At 36.1% G+C, this 13,236-nt stretch overlaps 1 long non-coding RNA gene across 1 annotated transcript; it reads right to left on the bottom strand.

Moving 5' to 3' along the window:
• Positions 1–963: 963 nt before the first annotated feature.
• LOC308340414 lies at positions 964–12,512 on the bottom strand. The gene is made up of 4 exons (XR_013966592.1): positions 11,295–12,512; positions 9,165–9,258; positions 5,676–5,802; positions 964–1,009 (listed from the first exon to the last, which is right to left on the bottom strand). It is a non-coding gene; the product is annotated as an uncharacterized lncRNA (long non-coding RNA).
• Positions 12,513–13,236: the final 724 nt, after the last annotated feature.

Genomic DNA, 13,236 nt, shown 5'->3' with positions numbered 1-13,236 from the left:
GCATAGCATCAAAACCTGTAATGTGAACAGCTTAGCATTGAACTTGAAAGGTATCCTGCAGTTAACTATTTCATTTATAGGCCAGGAATTTCTACAACCCAAGTTAAGTAAGTGTTCTTTATAAAGATCTTGCTGGGCTTTGCGGTGGATAAAGATGTTGAACAGGCACTGCTAGAAGGAGAAAGTCTTTAACTTATGCCATACATTGTTTTAAGTGTCAAAATACATGCCATATTTTGAATTCCTTTAATTCAAATAAGCCATATTTTGGCTTTTAAAAAGCTATTAATTTAAACTGCCTCATTTTATAAATACCACCTCTGAAAAGCACATATTTCTCTTTCCTACAGAAAAACTAATTAGGTATTCCATATTGCTATTAGATGACATGATGACATTAATTTCTTTTATATATATATGTATATATATATACATATATATGTGGGTGGGGGAGGAAGGCGATAGAAAGAACAATTCATATCCCTTTTTCTCTGATGGTGCTGGAAATCACTGGAAGAAAGTGAAATGCAGGGACTAAATAAAAATATGGGGGGTAGAGAGGGAAAATCAATAAATATCTAAATTATTTAAAGAAAAGCTACTACCGAGTGTCTTACTGTCATGCATCATACTCTGGATCTGAAAGCAGACAGGTGAATTGTCTCCAGCCTGCATTGGTTTGGACACTCTCTCCAGCATGCTCATTAGCAGCTCCAAGTCTAGGCTCCCTGTTAGTAGAAAGGCAGGGATCACAGCAGGGAAGTTATATCTCAGGCTTCTCACATTCCTGCTCTATCTTAGCAAAGCTTTACAAAGCCTTTTCTGGCAGCTCATTAGTAGGTGCACTGATGCATAAGAGACAGTCATTAGAAGTGTTTTTCAACATTGGCTTTTGATCAGGTGACTAGTAGCATCGTGGAGACATTTACTTACATTGTTTTCCATAAGAGATTCTGTTACTATATTGAGAATGACATACATAAAAATGTTGAAAACCAGCTTGACCTTTCTATGACAAAAGGGGAGAAGAAAAAGAAACTCCATTAGTTCCCTGAATCTTGCCTTTATACTATCAACTATGACGTAATAGATGCGTGGACTGCTCCTTCAGTCACTGCTGTCTTGTAGCTTTAATAATCTAAGCCAAGTTCAAATCTACTATTTGATTTAGGGTTATGACAAGGAGACACTCGTGTGAGCAAATACAAATAAAATTTCCCAAGCTTTATAGAGTCTCTTCCAATGCCAGGCATTTGTTTTTTCATCATAAAGGCGGACTTTCCAAATAAGGGCAAAATCATCACACACAGCCTAGTAAAGCATTGTAAAAAGTTAGCAGACAAAATTCAGATGGCTGATCAGTCTCTAAAGAGAGCTTCCATTGTAAAAACTTGTTAAGGCTACAGGAACCATTTTTTGTAAGTAAAAGCGTAAGACATCGCCTATGGAGAAAGCGTATATGGTCAAGTGAACCCCCGTCACAAAATAAGACCGAATTTGCCATTCCTTTAAGAGTGCTCTGTTTATAAAATAAAACAGGTTCTTATGCATAGGGAATTGTACTTTTGCTAATAAATTTTCTTTTCATTGATGATTATCTTTTACCACCAATACTGTTCTGTCTTTTCCCCCAAACACCTATTTTGTCAGGCCTTGGTTTGGTGACAACTTTGATTTCATCAGTTCACAGAGTATACATTTAGCCTTCAGTTCCTTGTGAACAGAAGAAAATCATGGTAAGTACATACCCTGACATGCAACTCAAAAGGAGGAGAAGCTTTCTTTGTCAAACTTTCCCGAAACAAAGTGCATCAGCTTAATCAGGTCTGTTCTTGGCAATGTAGGAACATGACATGCCAATTACATAAACTTTCAGCTAAGTGAAGACTCCTGCTGACTAATTCAGTGTTGATTGTTTTCCGCTACTTGGCTTTGACTGCTTGTTAAGACTTAAGGGGGAAAAAGAAAGAGGGGATGGGAGAGAGGGTAAAAATTGTAGGAATTCTCTCCTTCCGTCAAACATTCTTATGATTGCCAGCAATTAGTTAAGCTTCTTGGCGGTAAAATGACAAGATGGAACTTGACCAAATACAATGTGTGGAACTCACAGGCATCTGCCCCAGCTGAAAGACATTACAATGTTTGTTAACCTTACGGGTCATTCCTGATTCACTTCTGCAGACAGAAAACAAGATTTATATAACACAGATCAATACTGCCCTAAGACTTTCACCATTGAGGATGCTAGATTGAGGCACTTCTCTTTATCAGTTTACCATGACACTAATGTATTTTGCCTGTTTTGCCTGGGCAGTGATGAATCTGTTGGCAAGAGCAAACAAATAAGTTTTGTTGTTGAGAGACATGTTGTCCATGATTTGTCTCAGCAGACATGCCAGCTTGCTGGCCAATTCATTTCCTATTTAATTTAAGTGGCATATCTGTCTTCCCCTTTCAGGTATGTCTTTTGTCTAGTGCACAACCACCCTGGCAGTGCTCTGAGAGAGTTTGTAGTAGATCTCTGTAAGTAGATTGACACAGCAGAGCCAAGAACCCAATCTATAATTTTCAGAAGAATCTCTCTGAAATACAGAGCCACCAACTAACCTAGCATCCGGCATGAAACCCTCATCTTACCCAGTGTCTGGCATGAAAGAATATTACAGCACCACTTTACAAAGAGTTCATGGTTCTGATGCTACTTCCAACTTGTAAATATATAGCAAACGTTCTTTTAAAAAATCAGAGCTTATTTCCTCTATGGAGAAATATCTTGTCTGCTTTGTGAGACCAAGTGCGTGTTATTTAATTGTGAGATATATGTGGCAAAAATATGAAAATATTTTGGTGTGTTACATGAAGGTATGGTTCCTACTCTCTTCATTACCTCAATTAGTTTTACTCAATACTCTCACCTTTAAGACACTGGATAATATTTGTATGGCAGAGAGACAAAACAGAAGATGACTCATTTTGAAAGCAGCGTTTCTGTAGTTTAATTTTAAAGGAAGCTCCTTATAAAGGGAAGATACCGTACCCTATCACCAGACACTCATGACACCTAACTAAATATTAATGGAAAAGCCAAGGAAGAAATGACGTGAAATTTCAAATCATGACAAAGCTGACGCTCTAGGAAAATGTGTCGAGCGGTGAAACCGTTAACGCAGGAGCTCCTCAAACTCTGACAGTCCTTAAGCAATGGAACAGTTAACAGAGCACAGCACGGTCCACAAATGTGCCAGCTAAATCTCTGTGTCAGAACACATTAATTATAGCAGTCAGTTTACCTTTCTCCTTCATAACATTTTTGATTAAAATTTCACACATTACAATGATATGTGTCTTTTCTACAAGCTGTGAAATTTACTCAGCCATCAATAGGTTTGGATTTTGTTCCTAAGAAGCTTATAGTACATAAAAAGTTGACTTATGATCTCTGAATAGTGAAATCAAGGACAGTTTCTTTTGGATAGACTTAGAATTTTATACCAGCAGTGGTGTCACAGAGCAAAACATTCATTAGTAATATTGTACCCCCAAAAGCAATAACTTCTCTCTTAATACGTTGGCTCAAAATTTATAACTGTGAGGCTTAATTAAGCTGTAGATTATGTTTTGAAAGGTATAGTCAATGTAATGAATCCCTGAAGATAAAAAATAAACAATAAAAGATAATCAAAACATTTATCTATTTAATGGATTTATATAGTTGTGTTGTAAATGTTATTTAACAGATGTGCAAAGATTAATAAAATAATGCAATGATAATCGTGAAAACATTCAAATCATTATTATCTAAGTGGACATGTAATAGTTTTATGTTAACTCTTAAAACTGCAGAATACAAGTTTATGAGTCTATCAGTTTGAAATCCAGTTATTTTTAATGGTGGAGTACTGTAGTTTCGATTCTGTTCTATGCTTTTCTGATTGGTTACATAACACAAGACTGTTCTCTACTTAAAGATACAGGATTTAATAAATCTGGAACCCATATTTCTCCAGTGTTCCATCATTTATCAAGTCTTAAAATTTCATCTACATCAATCATGTCCTGGAATCACTCTTCTTACAAGATTCTCTTTTTAATAATTATTTAGACATCTGAAATATGGGTGTGCAGGGTGCATTCATAGATACACATACATAAGCACATACCGAGCCACCCTCCTGCATACACACACAGAATATTTCAGATTCTCTGGAACTCCTAAAGAAATCAAAGATTAATATATCTTTTTCACCTTAAAACATGTTAAGTGTTTTCTTAGTGGAACAAATTTGTTTTTGATTTATTAAACTCAACTCCTTTGTTATATGAAAACAGTTGAAGTATAAACACAACATTTCAAATTTTCTATTGAGTTTGAAAGTTATACGGGTTTGAATACCAGTGGGCATCTGTAGATCTTCCTCTCAGGCATGAATATTCTCAACCTCTCCATCATAGAAAGAACACTCCTTTTAGTAAAGGAGTTAATAGTAGCCTAATCAATTTTCTTGGATCTCAACAATAGTTTTACAAAATTCAATTATCTTTTTTTCATGGAAAAGTTCTTAAACAGAGAACATACAAACATCAATATTTGGATATGGGAATTATAATGGTCAAATTTAGGAAAAAAACAAACAATGAAGATTTGGCTAAATGGTAGGTCATTGATCCCAAGGCTTCCTAAATTGGAGACTGTAAATACCCTTTTAGCATCCGTGACAAACTGGAGTTGAACCATTTGTGGAGTAGAAGTGGACCCTTCCCATGATATCTTGCCATTTATTACATTCCTAGGAGTAGGGATCCACGTAACATTCCCGTACCTGGACTAGAGATTACAAGGCTCAAGCTGCCTTTTCTTCGAGTCATTGCTCAGTTTTCAACTGAAGAAGTCCAATTCCATTCATTCTGAGGCATTTCAGTGTTAATCCTAATTCCAAGAAGGTTGTCGTAGTTAGCCTATATCCTACCCACTGTAATTTAAGTTCATTGTTTTCATTCTTGCCATCGAAGGGGATAAATTACTAGTGACTATTTCTCATAAGCTTGAGGCAAAATAGTAGGTTGCTTTTTAGTCTTCCCTTCTATAAATTATTTAATCTGAATTTCCTTCATTTTTCCTTATTAGCCTGCTTTCAAATCTTCTGGTTATTTCTACTTCTTTCCTTCATATTGTCTTCAATTTCCCCTCTTTAGCTTAACGTTATGATCCCAAATACTAATGCCATCCCAAGTTTAATGCCCCAGTGTACAAGCATCAAATTGGCCATGGAAATATTGAGTTTAAAGATATTAACAAGCACATGACTAAATACAAATAAACTGCCATTATATCCAATTTGCATGTACTTTCTAAATAAAATACAGATTTCTACTTATCTAAGAACTAGTATTTACTAAGAATGTTGGAGATGACCATTCAGAGGTCACACCAGGACTTTTACCAAGCAATAGAACAAATACCAAGAATAATATAAGTGATATTCTTTCCCAAGGAAATGATACATTTAATATCAGTGAGATGGGCTGGGGGAAGGAACCTATGCATCAACAAGACCTTTCTTTCCCCATCCGGACACCATTGCAGAGCCCATTTGGAAGAGACATCCTTTCCCACCACTAAGTTAGCTTTGCCCAGTTTGGGAGATAGATGTGCATAGGCTTCTGCTCTCCCTTACCCTCAGTGGGTTATCCAGGACCCAGTGGTTTCCAGTGTCTTATTCCCAGAAATCCTGAGTGCTTCCTCCTATTGCTCTGGAACTCAGAAGTTGCATAATGCAGCTTAGATCCCGAGTTTCAGATGCTCTAAAAACAGAAATAGTCAAGCTTTGGTACAACAGAAATTTAGAAGGCTAGATTTGTTCTAGAACTTTCACTTTAAACCGGAGGCATTCTTATTTTATCCAAAGAGATCACTATGGGCCAGAGTTTCCAAAACTTTAAATGTCAGAATCACCTGGAAGGTTTATTAAAATACACATTACTGAGCCCTGAGTCCAGAGCTTCTGATTCAGTAGATGTATGGTGAGGCTCAAGAATTTTCCTTTTTCACAGCAAAGGGAGCCATCAACAAAATGAAAAGGCAACCTACTGAATGGGGGAAAATATTTGCAAATCATAGATCTGAAAAGGTGTTAAATATCTAAAATGTATCAAGAGCTCATACAACTCAGTAACAAAAAATTCGATCTGAGTTTTTAAAATGGGCAGAGGATCTGACTAGACATTGTTCCAGGAAGACAAGTAGTGAACAAATTGAAAAGATATTCAACATCACTAATTATCAGGGAAATGCAGATCAAAACTACAATGAGATATCACCTCACACATCTTCGAATAGCTGTTATAAAAAAAAGACAAGAAATAACAAGTGTCGGCAAAGATGTGGAGAAAAGGAAACACTTAGGAACTGTTGGTGGGAATGCAAATTGGTGTGATTACTGTGGAAAACAGTATGGAGGTTCCTCAAAAAAATTTAAAATAGAACTATATGATCCAGCATTTACCCAAAGAAAAATGAAAACACTAATTTGAAAAGATGTATGTACCCCCATGTTCACTGCAGTGTTGTTTAAAATATCTAAGACATGGAGGGGCATCTGGGTGGCTCAGTCAGTTAAGTGTCTGCCTTCAGCTCAGGTCATGATCTCAGGGTTCTGGGATCAAGCCCAAGATCCGGCTCCCTGCTCAGCAGAGTCTGCTTCTCCCTCTCTCTCTCTGACCCTCCTCCCTGCTTCCACTCTCTCTCTCTGTCTCAGATTTTTTAAAATAAATTAAAAAAAATTAAAAATAAAATATCTAAGACATGGAAACAACCTAAATGTCCACTGATGGCTAAATAAATAAAGAAGATGTGTGTGTGTGTGTGTGTGTGTGTGTGAGAGAGAGAGAGAGGGAGAGAGAGATAATAGAATTTTATTCAGTCATAAAAAAAGAATGAAATCTTGCCTATTATGACAACATGGAAAGACCTTGAGGACATTATGCTAAGTGAAATAAGTCATATTCAAAAAGATAAATATATGATCTTACTTATATGTGAAATCTAAAACCAAAACAACAAGCTCATGGATATAGAGAACAGATTGGTGGTTGTGTGAAGCAGTACATTGGGGTTACATGAAATGAGTGAAGAGAGATGCACAAATTTCCAGCTTTAACATGAGTAAGTCATGGGGATGCAATGTATAGCACAGTGACTGTAGTTAACAGTAAGGTATTGCATACATGAAAGAAGCTAGAAGTGTGGATGTTGAAAGTTCTCATCACAAGAAAAAAAATTTGTAACTATGTATGATGAGGGATGTTAACTGGTCTTCTTGTGGTGATGTAAATATATGTATGTAAATATTGGATATATGTAAATATTGGATATATGTAAATATGTGTAAATATTGATTTTTTTTAAAAAAAGGGATTTCCACTTTTAACAGTTCCCAGATAGTGTTGATACTTGCGGTTGAGGACCACACTTTGAGAACCGCTGGTGTAAGCTAGCTTAAACAGGCAAATTCTAGAAGAGATGAAACTTCCAAAACACTATTTTAAAAAAAAAAAAGAAAATACTGGGAATGAACAGAGTCCTTCTCCTTCACCATCTTACTTGGTTTTAACCTAGCCTTGATCTCTAGGGACTCAGAATTGTGTTTGTTTGCTTGTCTTCCTCAGAGCTATGTTTTTGTAAGCAAAGTTTAGCATAGGTAAAGACCTAGTTTTAGCTGACACTATTTGTCCTTCCATTGCCTCCCCTTCCCTAATTTTGTGTCACATGAAACTCACAGAAGCACAGAGGGAGAACCCTGCAGCAGCATTGCCCATGTGTGTGTTACCATGAGAACAGCAACCCCGCTTTTAGTTCTGAAATTATTTTACGTGGCCTAGTAAGCATCATAGTTCTATCATTTTTACACAGACATTTCTTAAATTCCTCCATTTTGATAATTCTGCAAATTATAATGGGTACACAGATGAATGCGGGGGTCTTTGAATAACTTCCAATTGTATCGCTTGACTATTACAAATGAGTTTTGCATATATTATCAGATGTGATCCTTGAAATATCCCTGTGAGGTAAGGATCAAATGTAAGTACACTAGGATTTTTTGCGTCTTGATTTAGTTTCACCAAATAGGCTCTAAGACAAGGATTTGAATACAAATAATTTATTTGGAAAGTCATCCAGAAAGTACTGTGAGGGAGTGGAAATGTGAGATAGAGACAGGAGGAAAGCCAATAAATTAAAAGTGCATAAATGAACAGGCTTGCAATAAAATCCACAATCTATGTGTTAATTGGACAAGGAAAAATGATAATATTTTATCAACAAGGAGATATTTGTGTGCTGTACTGCATTTTTTTAAACCATGACGAAGATTTTTAACATTGCTTAAATGCCCCAATAATATTACTTTTGAAAATTAACGATAGTTTCCCCTGCCAATTTTTGCATCAAAGCTGACCAAGCTGCTCCTACTTTGGAATTTTAAACAAAATCTAATTAAATCAACAAAGTTCGCTGGATGGAGTTAGGCTGTTTCCTGAGTGCACATGACTCCGCCGCTCTGCCTGGAAAAGCTTTCAGCCTTGTTTTCAGCTGACTTTTTCTTCTGGCTGGCCCTTGATCACTCTTAATGATCCCCAGCTGTACCAGTTCCCTGCCTGCTTTAACCCCAATTGGCCTGGCCTCACGTCTCTGCAGCGTCTGGAGGACAAATGAAGCCAAGCCGACCAACACCTCCTTAATGTAGTCCCAGATAATAGGTGATAATAGACATTTAAATCATCCTTTTTGTTCTTCTATACATGCTATGAAAATTAATAATATGTGCATTTTTAAAAAATCAGGAATAAAAGATAATAATGTGGTGTGCCTATCAATCTGGTTGCTACTGTATCAGTGTTCCCCACCCCTCTCACCCGCTTCGTTATTTTAAGATGTTTACAAACCTGCCAACATAGCACAGAGGGTATGGCTGAAAGGCGGGAGAAATTGGTTCAGAATTGGCCACAGATGTGCTACGGCCCTAAGACCCGAGTGTACCCCCATCTCTAACCTACCTATTTCTTAAACAGACCTTTCCCCACAATACCTATTTAGGAAAATCATAGACCATATTATTAGTAGACTGTATTAGTTTATTTTAAAGCAAAGATTAAGAAAGTATTACCAAATCAAGTGTTCGACATGAAGATCGGCTGGGGTGAGTTTGTCATCCTTGGCTCTTATCTCATTATCAGAAAGGAATCTGGGTTCTCCATCCCCTATGCAGATACAACAGATGTAAACTTAGCTGAAGCCTGGGAAGTTATATCCAGAAACTATCATTAATGAGTAAACAGTCAAAACGCACACTGACACACCTTGAACATTTTATGTCCCAAGTTGTGTCAATCAGCTGCGTAACTTTGTTCAAATCATTAGTTTATAGTTCCACGGACTCCAGTGTAGGTACTTGTTAGGAATTGTCATTGTTGTTGTCTTATTTTATTTTTATATTTTAAATTGTGGCTGTTATTATTTTTAAGACCCAATTCTTTTTCTGAAAACAGCAACAACACAAAGGAAATAGACATCCTTGGCCATTCTCCTCAGCTCAGGAGAGGCTTTTAAATCACTAACAGCTTTGTGAGTACTAAGATCATCAGCCACAAATCAGCTTCTTCATGATTCATTTTAGACACATTATTAGAATATATTAATGGAAAAAGAAGAAACCACAAACTTGAGAAGAAATGTCATAAAGTGTCATCCACTAATTTTCCTAAGAACTTTTGTCACCATAGACAATGGTAATATAATAAGAAAAACTTTATTTTAAAAATATACCTGACAGTTTTTGCTTTTCTTTAGACAATTGAGGATAGATTCCTTGCAAAGTTGAAGATAGCTTTGCGTTTGTTTAATTAAAGTTTCACTAATATTTGTGGTTTTATTCTGCAGAGAACAGTCTGGTATGCCTATATATGCACATATACACATTTACATGTGGATATGTGTGGATTACATGCATCTCTGTTTGAGTGGTGTATTCTGAGAAATAAGTATGTGGGGATACACATAAATGTATGTAGTATACAACTACACTATACTAGTTAAGACTGAGTTCCAAAGTGTTAGCTGTTCATACTCTGAAAAAAATTTAGAGATAATCACTCTTTGAACAGTATTTCCGGGTGCATATATACACTAATTTTATAATTTTTCTGAGAATTTATTTTTGGTCTTTTGAGTTGTGTGAAAGAAATATAGAACTATTAAGTAATGTTCTTTGATACGAGTTAATCACCCCCTCCCTTTTCTATGAAAACTTCTTTTTATTTCATATACTTTTGCTCCTGACTCAATTCTGCACTTTGATATTTATGCCATGAAACTCCTCTGAGAATCGAACCAAAAATCACCAAGAATGTAATTCAGCTTGAAGTTTCTACAGAGCTGGCTGGCAGAAAATTTGCCTGTAATCATACGCTTGTGATATCACAGTTGGCTTCTTGGTGAAAGATTTTCCTGTCAACAATAATTTCTAGCACTGAGGAAGAATGGGGGGCTTTTTTGTTTGTTTGTGTGTGTGTGTGTGTGTGCATATTTGTGGTGTGGTTAGTGCCATCAGTTGCTTTGCCCCAGCCCCCGAGATGATATACTTCTGCCTACTTTAATCAAGTGTACTATGTAACATACTTTAAGACTAAAATGCAAAACACTATGTAAATGCAAAATTTATTCACCCACCGTAAGCTGATGAAGGCCAATGTCTGAACTTGCCTTACTGAAAGGATTTTTTGCAGCAAATGGTTCAGAGAGTGCTCTTCATTCAGGTCTGCTGGGGATAATGTGTCCAAAGTAAATACCCAAAAGACCTTCTTTCTACTAAGTTCACCACCTGAATTATCCTCTCTCTGTGAAGGATTAATTTTCTAAACGCCTATGAATTTCAAACTAGAAATTGCATGGTACAAATTAATAAAGAGTTTAGCTGTAGGGCAATCAGTGGCACTTTTTCTAATCAAACACAATATACCCACTGTATTCTTTTAAGATTCTAATAGTTCACCAAATATATTCGAAGCGACATGGGCATGTCATCACACAAATAGCCTTATTAGAAAAACAATTCCCAAATTAATAAAATCTGAGACTATCATTGTCAGAATGTAAGGAGCGTTTGATTAATGAGAACCAGCAGTGTTTCTGCAGAAAGTGTGAGGTAAACTGACCACTTCCATCCTCTCTGAATGCGCTGGTGTTGGGCATGCTCACAAAACACTGACCTCACTTTTGCTTTGAGTTTAAAACTTACCTTAAATTATATCCTTAGCTATTCAGGAAGGCTGAGACTAACATGTTTGCTTCAGCCTCTTCTCTTTTCTTTCATCTGCGTCTTCTTTCCACCTCCTCCTTTTCTTTTTCTTGTACAACTTCAGATGTAAAGAAACAAGTTAAATCCCTCAGCTCAGAACACATCATCATATCCCATTTCTTCAAGGTTTATTGCTGTTATATTTTGCTTTTATTTTTTTCCCCATCATCCTCATCTTTCTTTCCTCATCTTTCCTCTTCCTACCAGGTACACATTCTCCTGAGAAGTGAACTTGCTGTAGGGCACCGGAGTGACTGAGTTGGTTAAGCATCCAACTCTAGGTTTTGGCTTAGGTTGTGATCTCGGGGTTGTGAGATGGAGCCCTGTGTCAGGCTCCACACTCAGCGGGGAGTCTGCTTGAAGTTTCTCTCCTTTTGCCCCTCCCTCCCAAAGTGAATAAATAAATCTTTCTAAAAAAGTGAATTTGTAAGATACATAAGAATACTGAAAAACTTCTGTAGATGTATATTGGGATTTTTACTTTTACGTAATGCCTATCATACTATTGTCTTTGCTTTTACTTTTCTGGGTTTTGTCTTTTTGTTTTATTTTTTCACTCAGGAATAAATTTTAAGATCTCCTCTTCCTCCAGGTACTTCTGGTTTATCACTTCTGACTATCCACGCATTTACTTACCCATCACCTTACTGATGGACACTTAAATTGGTTCCACACACCCAAGTGCACGCACACACACAATGTTGAAGTAGCACCCTTATACATACCCCATTATGAACTGAAGCAAGAATTTCTCTGGACAGCATGCATACTCAGGGAGAAAACTGTAGAGTCATACAGTAGAGGTGTCTTCACATTAAACTTCACTGAGTACTATAACCTATTACTGCAGGTAGAGTATTGTTATTTTAATTTGCATTGGTCTCTTTACTAATAATAATGCTCTACTTGTACATTTTCTAGATTCCTCTTTCTCTTTTTATTTAACAAAAGTTCTTTAATTGATGTAAACTACATCCCTGTTTTCTATATTTGGATTGTGTGTAAGAAATCCTTGTGCACTTTAATATCACAATAACATTGAAATTTACATAGATGTTTCAAGATTGACATGCCTGGTTCGTATTGCTTTAATACTATTATTTTAGACCTTGGAATTTTTTTGGGAAATGTTCTTTGCCTCATTTGTGTATTATTATTGGCTCTGCAGCTATTACAACTTTTTATATGTGGAAGCTTCCATTCCAGCAGTGACTACTTTTTAAAGTTTATTAATGCCTGAAAAATGTAAATACTTATAGGCAAAGGTTTAGTATATTAGAAAATGAAAGCCAGTGGAGTGGATATTTTTAATTCTAAACTCTATAAAATGTCTTCCTTCGTATTGTTGGTTTTCTGTTTATATTTTTCAAAAATAAATATTTCTAAGTTTGTATATATAAATAAATAAATATATGTGTGCATATATATCTCCTGAGATTATGTCTTAAAGCCTGGGAGGGAGTAGATTTTGAAAACAAACATAGTTTTATTAAATGATTTTATAAATAACTGGTAAGGAAAATTTCTTTTTTGACTCTTGCAAATTCTTTCATAATGTATGACAATTTCCGGGTTTGTGTATTGTTTGACTCTTAATTTGAGAAATTTTGTGTTCTTAATCTTAATGAAAACTCAAAATCCATACAGACAGGCTGGAAGAACAGGATTTATAAGAACTAATTCTGAGTGTTAGAGCCACTCATATATTACCATAGGGATAATGGGATGACAGAACATAATTAGTAAGGGGTTCTCTCCTCCAAATGAAAAATCCCATTATTACCTTACTGTGAAGGGTAGACAAGAGTATGGAGAATGTGTGAACCTACAACAGCAGGAATCCCGGGTGAGGAAGATATTGACTCAGTCTCAAGCAGACATG

Source organism: Martes martes (genome assembly GCF_963455335.1).
Source record: "Martes martes genome assembly, chromosome: 3".
Taxonomy (NCBI): domain Eukaryota; kingdom Metazoa; phylum Chordata; class Mammalia; order Carnivora; family Mustelidae; genus Martes; species Martes martes.
Note: the sequence above shows the minus strand (reverse complement) of the source record. Positions and strands in the feature narration are given on the sequence as shown.